General features: G+C 50.1%; 27 non-coding genes across 27 annotated transcripts; all 27 read right to left on the bottom strand.

Annotated features, from left to right (window-relative positions):
- Positions 1 to 339: 339 nt before the first annotated feature.
- On the bottom strand, positions 340 to 458 carry LOC128370432 (5S ribosomal RNA). Its single transcript, XR_008322534.1, has one exon. It is a non-coding gene; the product is annotated as a 5S ribosomal RNA (ribosomal RNA).
- Positions 459 to 871: 413 nt separating this feature from the next.
- Positions 872 to 990, bottom strand: LOC128370434 (5S ribosomal RNA). The gene has a single exon (XR_008322536.1). It is a non-coding gene; the product is annotated as a 5S ribosomal RNA (ribosomal RNA).
- Positions 991 to 1403: 413 nt separating this feature from the next.
- Positions 1404 to 1522, bottom strand: LOC128370435 (5S ribosomal RNA). Its single transcript, XR_008322537.1, has one exon. It is a non-coding gene; the product is annotated as a 5S ribosomal RNA (ribosomal RNA).
- Positions 1523 to 1935: 413 nt separating this feature from the next.
- LOC128370436 (5S ribosomal RNA) lies at positions 1936 to 2054 on the bottom strand. Its single transcript, XR_008322538.1, has one exon. It is a non-coding gene; the product is annotated as a 5S ribosomal RNA (ribosomal RNA).
- Positions 2055 to 2467: 413 nt separating this feature from the next.
- Positions 2468 to 2586, bottom strand: LOC128370437 (5S ribosomal RNA). The gene has a single exon (XR_008322539.1). It is a non-coding gene; the product is annotated as a 5S ribosomal RNA (ribosomal RNA).
- A 413-nt stretch (positions 2587 to 2999) lies between these two features.
- Positions 3000 to 3118, bottom strand: LOC128370438 (5S ribosomal RNA). Its single transcript, XR_008322540.1, has one exon. It is a non-coding gene; the product is annotated as a 5S ribosomal RNA (ribosomal RNA).
- Positions 3119 to 3531: 413 nt separating this feature from the next.
- LOC128370440 (5S ribosomal RNA) lies at positions 3532 to 3650 on the bottom strand. Its single transcript, XR_008322541.1, has one exon. It is a non-coding gene; the product is annotated as a 5S ribosomal RNA (ribosomal RNA).
- A 412-nt stretch (positions 3651 to 4062) lies between these two features.
- LOC128370441 (5S ribosomal RNA) lies at positions 4063 to 4181 on the bottom strand. Its single transcript, XR_008322542.1, has one exon. It is a non-coding gene; the product is annotated as a 5S ribosomal RNA (ribosomal RNA).
- Positions 4182 to 4594: 413 nt separating this feature from the next.
- Positions 4595 to 4713, bottom strand: LOC128370442 (5S ribosomal RNA). Its single transcript, XR_008322543.1, has one exon. It is a non-coding gene; the product is annotated as a 5S ribosomal RNA (ribosomal RNA).
- A 412-nt stretch (positions 4714 to 5125) lies between these two features.
- LOC128370696 (5S ribosomal RNA) lies at positions 5126 to 5244 on the bottom strand. Its single transcript, XR_008322782.1, has one exon. It is a non-coding gene; the product is annotated as a 5S ribosomal RNA (ribosomal RNA).
- A 413-nt stretch (positions 5245 to 5657) lies between these two features.
- Positions 5658 to 5776, bottom strand: LOC128370547 (5S ribosomal RNA). Its single transcript, XR_008322641.1, has one exon. It is a non-coding gene; the product is annotated as a 5S ribosomal RNA (ribosomal RNA).
- A 412-nt stretch (positions 5777 to 6188) lies between these two features.
- On the bottom strand, positions 6189 to 6307 carry LOC128370443 (5S ribosomal RNA). Its single transcript, XR_008322544.1, has one exon. It is a non-coding gene; the product is annotated as a 5S ribosomal RNA (ribosomal RNA).
- A 412-nt stretch (positions 6308 to 6719) lies between these two features.
- LOC128370444 (5S ribosomal RNA) lies at positions 6720 to 6838 on the bottom strand. Its single transcript, XR_008322545.1, has one exon. It is a non-coding gene; the product is annotated as a 5S ribosomal RNA (ribosomal RNA).
- A 413-nt stretch (positions 6839 to 7251) lies between these two features.
- Positions 7252 to 7370, bottom strand: LOC128370446 (5S ribosomal RNA). The gene has a single exon (XR_008322547.1). It is a non-coding gene; the product is annotated as a 5S ribosomal RNA (ribosomal RNA).
- A 413-nt stretch (positions 7371 to 7783) lies between these two features.
- On the bottom strand, positions 7784 to 7902 carry LOC128370447 (5S ribosomal RNA). Its single transcript, XR_008322548.1, has one exon. It is a non-coding gene; the product is annotated as a 5S ribosomal RNA (ribosomal RNA).
- Positions 7903 to 8314: 412 nt separating this feature from the next.
- On the bottom strand, positions 8315 to 8433 carry LOC128369888 (5S ribosomal RNA). Its single transcript, XR_008322052.1, has one exon. It is a non-coding gene; the product is annotated as a 5S ribosomal RNA (ribosomal RNA).
- Positions 8434 to 8846: 413 nt separating this feature from the next.
- On the bottom strand, positions 8847 to 8965 carry LOC128370548 (5S ribosomal RNA). The gene has a single exon (XR_008322642.1). It is a non-coding gene; the product is annotated as a 5S ribosomal RNA (ribosomal RNA).
- Positions 8966 to 9377: 412 nt separating this feature from the next.
- LOC128370448 (5S ribosomal RNA) lies at positions 9378 to 9496 on the bottom strand. The gene has a single exon (XR_008322549.1). It is a non-coding gene; the product is annotated as a 5S ribosomal RNA (ribosomal RNA).
- Positions 9497 to 9908: 412 nt separating this feature from the next.
- LOC128370697 (5S ribosomal RNA) lies at positions 9909 to 10027 on the bottom strand. Its single transcript, XR_008322783.1, has one exon. It is a non-coding gene; the product is annotated as a 5S ribosomal RNA (ribosomal RNA).
- Positions 10028 to 10440: 413 nt separating this feature from the next.
- LOC128370449 (5S ribosomal RNA) lies at positions 10441 to 10559 on the bottom strand. Its single transcript, XR_008322550.1, has one exon. It is a non-coding gene; the product is annotated as a 5S ribosomal RNA (ribosomal RNA).
- A 413-nt stretch (positions 10560 to 10972) lies between these two features.
- On the bottom strand, positions 10973 to 11091 carry LOC128370698 (5S ribosomal RNA). Its single transcript, XR_008322784.1, has one exon. It is a non-coding gene; the product is annotated as a 5S ribosomal RNA (ribosomal RNA).
- A 413-nt stretch (positions 11092 to 11504) lies between these two features.
- Positions 11505 to 11623, bottom strand: LOC128370549 (5S ribosomal RNA). Its single transcript, XR_008322643.1, has one exon. It is a non-coding gene; the product is annotated as a 5S ribosomal RNA (ribosomal RNA).
- A 412-nt stretch (positions 11624 to 12035) lies between these two features.
- Positions 12036 to 12154, bottom strand: LOC128370450 (5S ribosomal RNA). Its single transcript, XR_008322551.1, has one exon. It is a non-coding gene; the product is annotated as a 5S ribosomal RNA (ribosomal RNA).
- A 412-nt stretch (positions 12155 to 12566) lies between these two features.
- Positions 12567 to 12685, bottom strand: LOC128370639 (5S ribosomal RNA). Its single transcript, XR_008322728.1, has one exon. It is a non-coding gene; the product is annotated as a 5S ribosomal RNA (ribosomal RNA).
- A 413-nt stretch (positions 12686 to 13098) lies between these two features.
- On the bottom strand, positions 13099 to 13217 carry LOC128370451 (5S ribosomal RNA). Its single transcript, XR_008322552.1, has one exon. It is a non-coding gene; the product is annotated as a 5S ribosomal RNA (ribosomal RNA).
- Positions 13218 to 13630: 413 nt separating this feature from the next.
- Positions 13631 to 13749, bottom strand: LOC128370452 (5S ribosomal RNA). Its single transcript, XR_008322553.1, has one exon. It is a non-coding gene; the product is annotated as a 5S ribosomal RNA (ribosomal RNA).
- Positions 13750 to 14162: 413 nt separating this feature from the next.
- LOC128370453 (5S ribosomal RNA) lies at positions 14163 to 14281 on the bottom strand. Its single transcript, XR_008322554.1, has one exon. It is a non-coding gene; the product is annotated as a 5S ribosomal RNA (ribosomal RNA).
- Between the last annotated feature and the right edge of the window lie 124 nt (positions 14282 to 14405).

Genomic DNA, 14405 nt, shown 5'->3' on the forward strand with positions numbered 1-14405 from the left:
CGGATAATGGTGTCTCAGCCATCAAACACATGCTATCCTTTAACAGTACTTTGATAGGAATAGTTTTTTTTTTTCTGCGGAGAAACACACAGCTGGAAGGACTGCAACCTTGTTCCTCAGGCCATTTGTGTACATGCGGGATGATTGCAGGCTTTTTACAGGCTGTAACAGTGAGAACTGGAACCCTAAAAACTACTTGGAAAGTGAGGCGTCTCAGTGCCACCTCTCTGGCGTGCATTCAGACACAGCTGGAATGATTGCAGCTTTTGTTCCTCAAAGCCCTGTGTGCGGTGATGGAGCAACAGCGCCCTCCTTTGGTGACAGCTGAGAGGGAAAAAAAGCTTACAGCACCTGGTATTCCCAGGCGGTCTCCCATCCAAGTACTAACCAGGCCCGACCCTGCTTAGCTTCCGAGATCAGACGAGATCGGGCGTGTTCAGGGTGGTATGGCCGTAAGCTACGAAACAGGCCGCAGAAAGCCCATTTAAACATGCTGTGACACCACTGACAGTTGCTCACACCAGCTGAGTGGCGGATAATGGTGTCTCAGCCATCAAACACATGCTATCCTTTAACAGTACTTTGATAGGAATAGTTGTTTTTTTTCTGCGGAGAAACACACAGCTGGAAGGACTGCAACCTTGTTCCTCAGGCCATTTGTGTACATGCGGGATGATTGCAGGCTTTTTACAGGCTGTAACAGTGAGAACTGGAACCCTAAAAACTACTTGGAAAGTGAGGCGTCTCAGTGCCACCTCTCTGGCGTGCATTCAGACACAGCTGGAATGATTGCAGCTTTTGTTCCTCAAAGCCCTGTGTGCGGTGATGGAGCAACAGCGCCCTCCTTTGGTGACAGCTGAGAGAGAAAAAAAGCTTACAGCACCTGGTATTCCCAGGCGGTCTCCCATCCAAGTACTAACCAGGCCCGACCCTGCTTAGCTTCCGAGATCAGACGAGATCGGGCGTGTTCAGGGTGGTATGGCCGTAAGCAAGAAACAGGCCGCAGAAAGCCCATTTAAACATGCTGTGACACCACTGACAGTTGCTCACACCAGCTGAGTGGCGGATAATGGTGTCTCAGCCATCAAACACATGCTATCCTTTAACAGTACTTTGATAGGAATAGTTTTTTTTTTTTCTGCGGAGAAACACACAGCTGGAAGGACTGCAACCTTGTTCCTCAGGCCATTTGTGTACATGCGGGATGATTGCAGGCTTTTTACAGGCTGTAACAGTGAGAACTGGAACCCTAAAAACTACTTGGAAAGTGAGGCGTCTCAGTGCCACCTCTCTGGCGTGCATTCAGACACAGCTGGAATGATTGCAGCTTTTGTTCCTCAAAGCCCTGTGTGCGGTGATGGAGCAACAGCGCCCTCCTTTGGTGACAGCTGAGAGGGAAAAAAAGCTTACAGCACCTGGTATTCCCAGGCGGTCTCCCATCCAAGTACTAACCAGGCCCGACCCTGCTTAGCTTCCGAGATCAGACGAGATCGGGCGTGTTCAGGGTGGTATGGCCGTAAGCTACGAAACAGGCCGCAGAAAGCCCATTTAAACATGCTGTGACACCACTGACAGTTGCTCACACCAGCTGAGTGGCGGATAATGGTGTCTCAGCCATCAAACACATGCTATCCTTTAACAGTACTTTGATAGGAATAGTTTTTTTTTTTCTGCGGAGAAACACACAGCTGGAAGGACTGCAACCTTGTTCCTCAGGCCATTTGTGTACATGCGGGATGATTGCAGGCTTTTTACAGGCTGTAACAGTGAGAACTGGAACCCTAAAAACTACTTGGAAAGTGAGGCGTCTCAGTGCCACCTCTCTGGCGTGCATTCAGACACAGCTGGAATGATTGCAGCTTTTGTTCCTCAAAGCCCTGTGTGCGGTGATGGAGCAACAGCGCCCTCCTTTGGTGACAGCTGAGAGGGAAAAAAAGCTTACAGCACCTGGTATTCCCAGGCGGTCTCCCATCCAAGTACTAACCAGGCCCGACCCTGCTTAGCTTCCGAGATCAGACGAGATCGGGCGTGTTCAGGGTGGTATGGCCGTAAGCTACGAAACAGGCCGCAGAAAGCCCATTTAAACATGCTGTGACACCACTGACAGTTGCTCACACCAGCTGAGTGGCGGATAATGGTGTCTCAGCCATCAAACACATGCTATCCTTTAACAGTACTTTGATAGGAATAGTTTTTTTTTTTCTGCGGAGAAACACACAGCTGGAAGGACTGCAACCTTGTTCCTCAGGCCATTTGTGTACATGCGGGATGATTGCAGGCTTTTTACAGGCTGTAACAGTGAGAACTGGAACCCTAAAAACTACTTGGAAAGTGAGGCGTCTCAGTGCCACCTCTCTGGCGTGCATTCAGACACAGCTGGAATGATTGCAGCTTTTGTTCCTCAAAGCCCTGTGTGCGGTGATGGAGCAACAGCGCCCTCCTTTGGTGACAGCTGAGAGGGAAAAAAAGCTTACAGCACCTGGTATTCCCAGGCGGTCTCCCATCCAAGTACTAACCAGGCCCGACCCTGCTTAGCTTCCGAGATCAGACGAGATCGGGCGTGTTCAGGGTGGTATGGCCGTAAGCTACGAAACAGGCCGCAGAAAGCCCATTTAAACATGCTGTGACACCACTGACAGTTGCTCACACCAGCTGAGTGGCGGATAATGGTGTCTCAGCCATCAAACACATGCTATCCTTTAACAGTACTTTGATAGGAATAGTTTTTTTTTTTCTGCGGAGAAACACACAGCTGGAAGGACTGCAACCTTGTTCCTCAGGCCATTTGTGTACATGCGGGATGATTGCAGGCTTTTTACAGGCTGTAACAGTGAGAACTGGAACCCTAAAAACTACTTGGAAAGTGAGGCGTCTCAGTGCCACCTCTCTGGCGTGCATTCAGACACAGCTGGAATGATTGCAGCTTTTGTTCCTCAAAGCCCTGTGTGCGGTGATGGAGCAACAGCGCCCTCCTTTGGTGACAGCTGAGAGGGAAAAAAAGCTTACAGCACCTGGTATTCCCAGGCGGTCTCCCATCCAAGTACTAACCAGGCCCGACCCTGCTTAGCTTCCGAGATCAGACGAGATCGGGCGTGTTCAGGGTGGTATGGCCGTAAGCTACGAAACAGGCCGCAGAAAGCCCATTTAAACATGCTGTGACACCACTGACAGTTGCTCACACCAGCTGAGTGGCGGATAATGGTGTCTCAGCCATCAAACACATGCTATCCTTTAACAGTACTTTGATAGGAATAGTTTTTTTTTTTCTGCGGAGAAACACACAGCTGGAAGGACTGCAACCTTGTTCCTCAGGCCATTTGTGTACATGCGGGATGATTGCAGGCTTTTTACAGGCTGTAACAGTGAGAACTGGAACCCTAAAAACTACTTGGAAAGTGAGGCGTCTCAGTGCCACCTCTCTGGCGTGCATTCAGACACAGCTGGAATGATTGCAGCTTTTGTTCCTCAAAGCCCTGTGTGCGGTGATGGAGCAACAGCGCCCTCCTTTGGTGACAGCTGAGAGGGAAAAAAAGCTTACAGCACCTGGTATTCCCAGGCGGTCTCCCATCCAAGTACTAACCAGGCCCGACCCTGCTTAGCTTCCGAGATCAGACGAGATCGGGCGTGTTCAGGGTGGTATGGCCGTAAGCTACGAAACAGGCCGCAGAAAGCCCATTTAAACATGCTGTGACACCACTGACAGTTGCTCACACCAGCTGAGTGGCGGATAATGGTGTCTCAGCCATCAAACACATGCTATCCTTTAACAGTACTTTGATAGGAATAGTTTTTTTTTTCTGCGGAGAAACACACAGCTGGAAGGACTGCAACCTTGTTCCTCAGGCCATTTGTGTACATGCGGGATGATTGCAGGCTTTTTACAGGCTGTAACAGTGAGAACTGGAACCCTAAAAACTACTTGGAAAGTGAGGCGTCTCAGTGCCACCTCTCTGGCGTGCATTCAGACACAGCTGGAATGATTGCAGCTTTTGTTCCTCAAAGCCCTGTGTGCGGTGATGGAGCAACAGCGCCCTCCTTTGGTGACAGCTGAGAGGGAAAAAAAGCTTACAGCACCTGGTATTCCCAGGCGGTCTCCCATCCAAGTACTAACCAGGCCCGACCCTGCTTAGCTTCCGAGATCAGACGAGATCGGGCGTGTTCAGGGTGGTATGGCCGTAAGCTACGAAACAGGCCGCAGAAAGCCCATTTAAACATGCTGTGACACCACTGACAGTTGCTCACACCAGCTGAGTGGCGGATAATGGTGTCTCAGCCATCAAACACATGCTATCCTTTAACAGTACTTTGATAGGAATAGTTTTTTTTTTTCTGCGGAGAAACACACAGCTGGAAGGACTGCAACCTTGTTCCTCAGGCCATTTGTGTACATGCGGGATGATTGCAGGCTTTTTACAGGCTGTAACAGTGAGAACTGGAACCCTAAAAACTACTTGGAAAGTGAGGCGTCTCAGTGCCACCTCTCTGGCGTGCATTCAGACACAGCTGGAATGATTGCAGCTTTTGTTCCTCAAAGCCCTTTGTGCGGTGATGGAGCAACAGCGCCCTCCTTTGGTGACAGCTGAGAGGGAAAAAAAGCTTACAGCACCTGGTATTCCCAGGCGGTCTCCCATCCAAGTACTAACCAGGCCCGACCCTGCTTAGCTTCCGAGATCAGACGAGATCGGGCGTGTTCAGGGTGGTATGGCCGTAAGCAAGAAACAAGCCGCAGAAAGCCCATTTAAACATGCTGTGACACCACTGACAGTTGCTCACACCAGCTGAGTGGCGGATAATGGTGTCTCAGCCATCAAACACATGCTATCCTTTAACAGTACTTTGATAGAAATAGTTTTTTTTTTTCTGCGGAGAAACACACAGCTGGAAGGACTGCAACCTTGTTCCTCAGGCCATTTGTGTACATGCGGGATGATTGCAGGCTTTTTACAGGCTGTAACAGTGAGAACTGGAACCCTAAAAACTACTTGGAAAGTGAGGCGTCTCAGTGCCACCTCTCTGGCGTGCATTCAGACACAGCTGGAATGATTGCAGCTTTTGTTCCTCAAAGCCCTGTGTGCGGTGATGGAGCAACAGCGCCCTCCTTTGGTGACAGCTGAGAGGGAAAAAAAGCTTACAGCACCTGGTAATCCCAGGCGGTCTCCCATCCAAGTACTAACCAGGCCCGACCCTGCTTAGCTTCCGAGATCAGACGAGATCGGGCGTGTTCAGGGTGGTATGGCCGTAAGCTACGAAACAGGCCGCAGAAAGCCCATTTAAACATGCTGTGACACCACTGACAGTTGCTCACACCAGCTGAGTGGCGGATAATGGTGTCTCAGCCATCAAACACATGCTATCCTTTAACAGTACTTTGATAGGAATAGTTTTTTTTTTTCTGCGGAGAAACACACAGCTGGAAGGACTGCAACCTTGTTCCTCAGGCCATTTGTGTACATGCGGGATGATTGCAGGCTTTTTACAGGCTGTAACAGTGAGAACTGGAACCCTAAAAACTACTTGGAAAGTGAGGCGTCTCAGTGCCACCTCTCTGGCGTGCATTCAGACACAGCTGGAATGATTGCAGCTTTTGTTCCTCAAAGCCCTGTGTGCGGTGATGGAGCAACAGCGCCCTCCTTTGGTGACAGCTGACAGGGAAAAAAAGCTTACAGCACCTGGTATTCCCAGGCGGTCTCCCATCCAAGTACTAACCAGGCCCGACCCTGCTTAGCTTCCGAGATCAGACGAGATCAGGCGTGTTCAGGGTGGTATGGCCGTAAGCTACGAAACAGGCCGCAGAAAGCCCATTTAAACATGCTGTGACACCACTGACAGTTGCTCACACCAGCTGAGTGGCGGATAATGGTGTCTCAGCCATCAAACACATGCTATCCTTTAACAGTACTTTGATAGGAATAGTTTTTTTTTTCTGCCGAGAAACACACAGCTGGAAGGACTGCAACCTTGTTCCTCAGGCCATTTGTGTACATGCGGGATGATTGCAGGCTTTTTACAGGCTGTAACAGTGAGAACTGGAACCCTAAAAACTACTTGGAAAGTGAGGCGTCTCAGTGCCACCTCTCTGGCGTGCATTCAGACACAGCTGGAATGATTGCAGCTTTTGTTCCTCAAAGCCCTGTGTGCGGTGATGGAGCAACAGCGCCCTCCTTTGGTGACAGCTGAGAGGGAAAAAAAGCTTACAGCACCTGGTATTCCCAGGCGGTCTCCCATCCAAGTACTAACCAGGCCCGACCCTGCTTAGCTTCCGAGATCAGACGAGATCGGGCGTGTTCAGGGTGGTATGGCCGTAAGCTACGAAACAGGCCGCAGAAAGCCCATTTAAACATGCTGTGACACCACTGACAGTTGCTCACACCAGCTGAGTGGCGGACAATGGTGTCTCAGCCATCAAACACATGCTATCCTTTAACAGTACTTTGATAGGAATAGTTTTTTTTTTCTGCGGAGAAACACACAGCTGGAAGGACTGCAACCTTGTTCCTCAGGCCATTTGTGTACATGCAGGATGATTGCAGGCTTTTTACAGGCTGTAACAGTGAGAACTGGAACCCTAAAAACTACTTGGAAAGTGAGGCGTCTCAGTGCCACCTCTCTGGCGTGCATTCAGACACAGCTGGAATGATTGCAGCTTTTGTTCCTCAAAGCCCTGTGTGCGGTGATGGAGCAACAGCGCCCTCCTGTGGTGACAGCTGAGAGGGAAAAAAAGCTTACAGCACCTGGTATTCCCAGGCGGTCTCCCATCCAAGTACTAACCAGGCCCGACCCTGCTTAGCTTCCGAGATCAGACGAGATCGGGCGTGTTCAGGGTGGTATGGCCGTAAGCTACGAAACAGGCCGCAGAAAGCCCATTTAAACATGCTGTGACACCACTGACAGTTGCTCACACCAGCTGAGTGGCGGATAATGGTGTCTCAGCCATCAAACACATGCTATCCTTTAACAGTACTTTGATAGGAATAGTTTTTTTTTTTCTGCGGAGAAACACACAGCTGGAAGGACTGCAACCTTGTTCCTCAGGCCATTTGTGTACATGCGGGATGATTGCAGGCTTTTTACAGGCTGTAACAGTGAGAACTGGAACCCTAAAAACTACTTGGAAAGTGAGGCGTCTCAGTGCCACCTCTCTGGCGTGCATTCAGACACAGCTGGAATGATTGCAGCTTTTGTTCCTCAAAGCCCTGTGTGCGGTGATGGAGCAACAGCGCCCTCCTTTGGTGACAGCTGAGAGGGAAAAAAAGCTTACAGCACCTGGTATTCCCAGGCGGTCTCCCATCCAAGTACTAACCAGGCCCGACCCTGCTTAGCTTCCGAGATCAGACGAGATCGGGCGTGTTCAGGGTGGTATGGCCGTAAGCTACGAAACAGGCCGCAGAAAGCCCATTTAAACATGCTGTGACACCACTGACAGTTGCTCACACCAGCTGAGTGGCGGATAATGGTGTCTCAGCCATCAAACACATGCTATCCTTTAACAGTACTTTGATAGGAATAGTTTTTTTTTTTCTGCGGAGAAACACACAGCTGGAAGGACTGCAACCTTGTTCCTCAGGCCATTTGTGTACATGCGGGATGATTGCAGGCTTTTTACAGGCTGTAACAGTGAGAACTGGAACCCTAAAAACTACTTGGAAAGTGAGGCGTCTCAGTGCCACCTCTCTGGCGTGCATTCAGACACAGCTGGAATGATTGCAGCTTTTGTTCCTCAAAGCCCTTTGTGCGGTGATGGAGCAACAGCGCCCTCCTTTGGTGACAGCTGAGAGGGAAAAAAAGCTTACAGCACCTGGTATTCCCAGGCGGTCTCCCATCCAAGTACTAACCAGGCCCGACCCTGCTTAGCTTCCGAGATCAGACGAGATCGGGCGTGTTCAGGGTGGTATGGCCGTAAGCAAGAAACAGGCCGCAGAAAGCCCATTTAAACATGCTGTGACACCACTGACAGTTGCTCACACCAGCTGAGTGGCGGATAATGGTGTCTCAGCCATCAAACACATGCTATCCTTTAACAGTACTTTGATAGAAATAGTTTTTTTTTTTCTGCGGAGAAACACACAGCTGGAAGGACTGCAACCTTGTTCCTCAGGCCATTTGTGTACATGCGGGATGATTGCAGGCTTTTTACAGGCTGTAACAGTGAGAACTGGAACCCTAAAAACTACTTGGAAAGTGAGGCGTCTCAGTGCCACCTCTCTGGCGTGCATTCAGACACAGCTGGAATGATTGCAGCTTTTGTTCCTCAAAGCCCTGTGTGCGGTGATGGAGCAACAGCGCCCTCCTTTGGTGACAGCTGAGAGGGAAAAAAAGCTTACAGCACCTGGTAATCCCAGGCGGTCTCCCATCCAAGTACTAACCAGGCCCGACCCTGCTTAGCTTCCGAGATCAGACGAGATCGGGCATGTTCAGGGTGGTATGGCCGTAAGCTACGAAACAGGCCGCAGAAAGCCCATTTAAACATGCTGTGACACCACTGACAGTTGCTCACACCAGCTGAGTGGCGGATAATGGTGTCTCAGCCATCAAACACATGCTATCCTTTAACAGTACTTTGATAGGAATAGTTTTTTTTTTTCTGCGGAGAAACACACAGCTGGAAGGACTGCAACCTTGTTCCTCAGGCCATTTGTGTACATGCGGGATGATTGCAGGCTTTTTACAGGCTGTAACAGTGAGAACTGGAACCCTAAAAACTACTTGGAAAGTGAGGCGTCTCAGTGCCACCTCTCTGGCGTGCATTCAGACACAGCTGGAATGATTGCAGCTTTTGTTCCTCAAAGCCCTGTGTGCGGTGATGGAGCAACAGCGCCCTCCTTTGGTGACAGCTGAGAGGGAAAAAAAGCTTACAGCACCTGGTATTCCCAGGCGGTCTCCCATCCAAGTACTAACCAGGCCCGACCCTGCTTAGCTTCCGAGATCAGACGAGATCAGGCGTGTTCAGGGTGGTATGGCCGTAAGCTACGAAACAGGCCGCAGAAAGCCCATTTAAACATGCTGTGACACCACTGACAGTTGCTCACACCAGCTGAGTGGCGGATAATGGTGTCTCAGCCATCAAACACATGCTATCCTTTAACAGTACTTTGATAGGAATAGTTTTTTTTTTCTGCCGAGAAACACACAGCTGGAAGGACTGCAACCTTGTTCCTCAGGCCATTTGTGTACATGCGGGATGATTGCAGGCTTTTTACAGGCTGTAACAGTGAGAACTGGAACCCTAAAAACTACTTGGAAAGTGAGGCGTCTCAGTGCCACCTCTCTGGCGTGCATTCAGACACAGCTGGAATGATTGCAGCTTTTGTTCCTCAAAGCCCTGTGTGCGGTGATGGAGCAACAGCGCCCTCCTTTGGTGACAGCTGAGAGGGAAAAAAAGCTTACAGCACCTGGTATTCCCAGGCGGTCTCCCATCCAAGTACTAACCAGGCCCGACCCTGCTTAGCTTCCGAGATCAGACGAGATCGGGCGTGTTCAGGGTGGTATGGCCGTAAGCTACGAAACAGGCCGCAGAAAGCCCATTTAAACATGCTGTGACACCACTGACAGTTGCTCACACCAGCTGAGTGGCGGACAATGGTGTCTCAGCCATCAAACACATGCTATCCTTTAACAGTACTTTGATAGGAATAGTTTTTTTTTTCTGCGGAGAAACACACAGCTGGAAGGACTGCAACCTTGTTCCTCAGGCCATTTGTGTACATGCGGGATGATTGCAGGCTTTTTACAGGCTGTAACAGTGAGAACTGGAACCCTAAAAACTACTTGGAAAGTGAGGCGTCTCAGTGCCACCTCTCTGGCGTGCATTCAGACACAGCTGGAATGATTGCAGCTTTTGTTCCTCAAAGCCCTGTGTGCGGTGATGGAGCAACAGCGCCCTCCTTTGGTGACAGCTGAGATGGAAAAAAAGCTTACAGCACCTGGTAATCCCAGGCGGTCTCCCATCCAAGTACTAACCAGGCCCGACCCTGCTTAGCTTCCGAGATCAGACGAGATCGGGCGTGTTCAGGGTGGTATGGCCGTAAGCTACGAAACAGGCCGCAGAAAGCCCATTTAAACATGCTGTGACACCACTGACAGTTGCTCACACCAGCTGAGTGGCGGATAATGGTGTCTCAGCCATCAAACACATGCTATCCTTTAACAGTACTTTGATAGGAATAGTTTTTTTTTTTCTGCGGAGAAACACACAGCTGGAAGGACTGCAACCTTGTTCCTCAGGCCATTTGTGTACATGCGGGATGATTGCAGGCTTTTTACAGGCTGTAACAGTGAGAACTGGAACCCTAAAAACTACTTGGAAAGTGAGGCGTCTCAGTGCCACCTCTCTGGCGTGCATTCAGACACAGCTGGAATGATTGCAGCTTTTGTTCCTCAAAGCCCTGTGTGCGGTGATGGAGCAACAGCGCCCTCCTTTGGTGACAGCTGAGAGGGAAAAAAAGCTTACAGCACCTGGTATTCCCAGGCGGTCTCCCATCCAAGTACTAACCAGGCCCGACCCTGCTTAGCTTCCGAGATCAGACGAGATCGGGCGTGTTCAGGGTGGTATGGCCGTAAGCTACGAAACAGGCCGCAGAAAGCCCATTTAAACATGCTGTGACACCACTGACAGTTGCTCACACCAGCTGAGTGGCGGATAATGGTGTCTCAGCCATCAAACACATGCTATCCTTTAACAGTACTTTGATAGGAATAGTTTTTTTTTTTCTGCGGAGAAACACACAGCTGGAAGGACTGCAACCTTGTTCCTCAGGCCATTTGTGTACATGCGGGATGATTGCAGGCTTTTTACAGGCTGTAACAGTGAGAACTGGAACCCTAAAAACTACTTGGAAAGTGAGGCGTCTCAGTGCCACCTCTCTGGCGTGCATTCAGACACAGCTGGAATGATTGCAGCTTTTGTTCCTCAAAGCCCTGTGTGCGGTGATGGAGCAACAGCGCCCTCCTTTGGTGACAGCTGAGAGGGAAAAAAAGCTTACAGCACCTGGTAATCCCAGGCGGTCTCCCATCCAAGTACTAACCAGGCCCGACCCTGCTTAGCTTCCGAGATCAGACGAGATCGGGCGTGTTCAGGGTGGTATGGCCGTAAGCTACGAAACAGGCCGCAGAAAGCCCATTTAAACATGCTGTGACACCACTGACAGTTGCTCACACCAGCTGAGTGGCGGATAATGGTGTCTCAGCCATCAAACACATGCTATCCTTTAACAGTACTTTGATAGGAATAGTTTTTTTTTTTCTGCGGAGAAACACACAGCTGGAAGGACTGCAACCTTGTTCCTCAGGCCATTTGTGTACATGCGGGATGATTGCAGGCTTTTTACAGGCTGTAACAGTGAGAACTGGAACCCTAAAAACTACTTGGAAAGTGAGGCGTCTCAGTGCCACCTCTCTGGCGTGCATTCAGACACAGCTGGAATGATTGCAGCTTTTGTTCCTCAAAGCCCTGTGTGCGGTGATGGAGCAACAGCGCCCTCCTTTGGTGACAGCTGAGAGGGAAAAAAAGCTTACAGCACCTGGTATTCCCAGGCGGTCTCCCATCCAAGTACTAACCAGGCCCGACCCTGCTTAGCTTCCGAGATCAGACGAGATCAGGCGTGTTCAGGGTGGTATGGCCGTAAGCTACGAAACAGGCCGCAGAAAGCCCATTTAAACATGCTGTGACACCACTGACAGTTGCTCACACCAGCTGAGTGGCGGATAATGGTGTCTCAGCCATCAAACACATGCTATCCTTTAACAGTACTTTGATAGGAATAGTTTTTTTTTTCTGCGGAGAAACACACAGCTGGAAGGACTGCAACCTTGTTCCTCAGGCCATTTGTGTACATGCGGGATGATTGCAGGCTTTTTACAGGCTGTAACAGTGAGAACTGGAACCCTAAAAACTACTTGGAAAGTGAGGCGTCTCAGTGCCACCTCTCTGGCGTGCATTCAGACACAGCTGGAATGATTGCAGCTTTTGTTCCTCAAAGCCCTGTGTGCGGTGATGGAGCAACAGCGCCCTCCTTTGGTGACAGCTGAGAGGGAAAAAAAGCTTACAGCACCTGGTATTCCCAGGCGGTCTCCCATCCAAGTACTAACCAGGCCCGACCCTGCTTAGCTTCCGAGATCAGACGAGATCGGGCGTGTTCAGGGTGGTATGGCCGTAAGCTACGAAACAGGCCGCAGAAAGCCCATTTAAACATGCTGTGACACCACTGACAGTTGCTCACACCAGCTGAGTGGCGGACAATGGTGTCTCAGCCATCAAACACATGCTATCCTTTAACAGTACTTTGATAGGAATAGTTTTTTTTTTCTGCGGAGAAACACACAGCTGGAAGGACTGCAACCTTGTTCCTCAGGCCATTTGTGTACATGCAGGATGATTGCAGGCTTTTTACAGGCTGTAACAGTGAGAACTGGAACCCTAAAAACTACTTGGAAAGTGAGGCGTCTCAGTGCCACCTCTCTGGCGTGCATTCAGACACAGCTGGAATGATTGCAGCTTTTGTTCCTCAAAGCCCTGTGTGCGGTGATGGAGCAACAGCGCCCTCCTGTGGTGACAGCTGAGAGGGAAAAAAAGCTTACAGCACCTGGTATTCCCAGGCGGTCTCCCATCCAAGTACTAACCAGGCCCGACCCTGCTTAGCTTACGAGATCAGACGAGATCGGGCGTGTTCAGGGTGGTATGGCCGTAAGCTACGAAACAGGCCGCAGAAAGCCCATTTAAACATGCTGTGACACCACTGACAGTTGCTCACACCAGCTGAGTGGCGGATAATGGTGTCTCAGCCATCAAACACATGCTATCCTTTAACAGTACTTTGATAGGAATAGTTTTTTTTTTTCTGCGGAGAAACACACAGCTGGAAGGACTGCAACCTTGTTCCTCAGGCCATTTGTGTACATGCGGGATGATTGCAGGCTTTTTACAGGCTGTAACAGTGAGAACTGGAACCCTAAAAACTACTTGGAAAGTGAGGCGTCTCAGTGCCACCTCTCTGGCGTGCATTCAGACACAGCTGGAATGATTGCAGCTTTTGTTCCTCAAAGCCCTGTGTGCGGTGATGGAGCAACAGCGCCCTCCTTTGGTGACAGCTGAGAGGGAAAAAAAGCTTACAGCACCTGGTATTCCCAGGCGGTCTCCCATCCAAGTACTAACCAGGCCCGACCCTGCTTAGCTTCCGAGATCAGACGAGATCGGGCGTGTTCAGGGTGGTATGGCCGTAAGCTACGAAACAGGCCGCAGAAAGCCCATTTAAACATGCTGTGACACCACTGACAGTTGCTCACACCAGCTGAGTGGCGGATAATGGTGTCTCAGCCATCAAACACATGCTATCCTTTAACAGTACTTTGATAGGAATAGTTTTTTTTTTTCTGCGGAGAAACACACAGCTGGAAGGACTGCAACCTTGTTCCTCAGGCCATTTGTGTACATGCGGGATGATTGCAGGCTTTTTACAGGCTGTAACAGTGAGAACTGGAACCCTAAAAACTACTTGGAAAGTGAGGCGTCTCAGTGCCACCTCTCTGGCGTGCATTCAGACACAGCTGGAATGATTGCAGCTTTTGTTCCTCAAAGCCCTGTGTGCGGTGATGGAGCAACAGCGCCCTCCTTTGGTGACAGCTGAGAGGGAAAAAAAGCTTACAGCACCTGGTATTCCCAGGCGGTCTCCCATCCAAGTACTAACCAGGCCCGACCCTGCTTAGCTTCCGAGATCAGACGAGATCGGGCGTGTTCAGGGTGGTATGGCCGTAAGCAAGAAACAGGCCGCAGAAAGCCCATTTAAACATGCTGTGACACCACTGACAGTTGCTCACACCAGCTGAGTGGCGGATAATGGTGTCTCAGCCATCAAACACATGCTATCCTTTAACAGTACTTTGATAGGAATAGTTTTTTTTTTTTCTGCGGAGAAACACACAGCTGGAAGGACTGCAACCTTGTTCCTCAGGCCATTTGTGTACATGCGGGATGATTGCAGGCTTTTTACAGGCTGTAACAGTGAGAACTGGAACCCTAAAAACTACTTGGAAAGTGAGGCGTCTCAGTGCCACCTCTCTGGCGTGCATTCAGACACAGCTGGAATGATTGCAGCTTTTGTTCCTCAAAGCCCTGTGTGCGGTGATGGAGCAACAGCGCCCTCCTTTGGTGACAGCTGACAGGGAAAAAAAGCTTACAGCACCTGGTATTCCCAGGCGGTCTCCCATCCAAGTACTAACCAGGCCCGACCCTGCTTAGCTTCCGAGATCAGACGAGATCGGGCGTGTTCAGGGTGGTATGGCCGTAAGCTACGAAACAGGCCGCAGAAAGCCCATTTAAACATGCTGTGACACCACTGACAGTTGCTCACACCAGCTGAGTGGCGGATAATGGTGTCTCAGCCATCAAACACATGCTATCCTTTAACAGTACT

The sequence above is a fragment of the Scomber japonicus genome, chromosome 12 (genome assembly GCF_027409825.1).
Source record: "Scomber japonicus isolate fScoJap1 chromosome 12, fScoJap1.pri, whole genome shotgun sequence".
Lineage (NCBI taxonomy): Eukaryota > Metazoa > Chordata > Actinopteri > Scombriformes > Scombridae > Scomber > Scomber japonicus.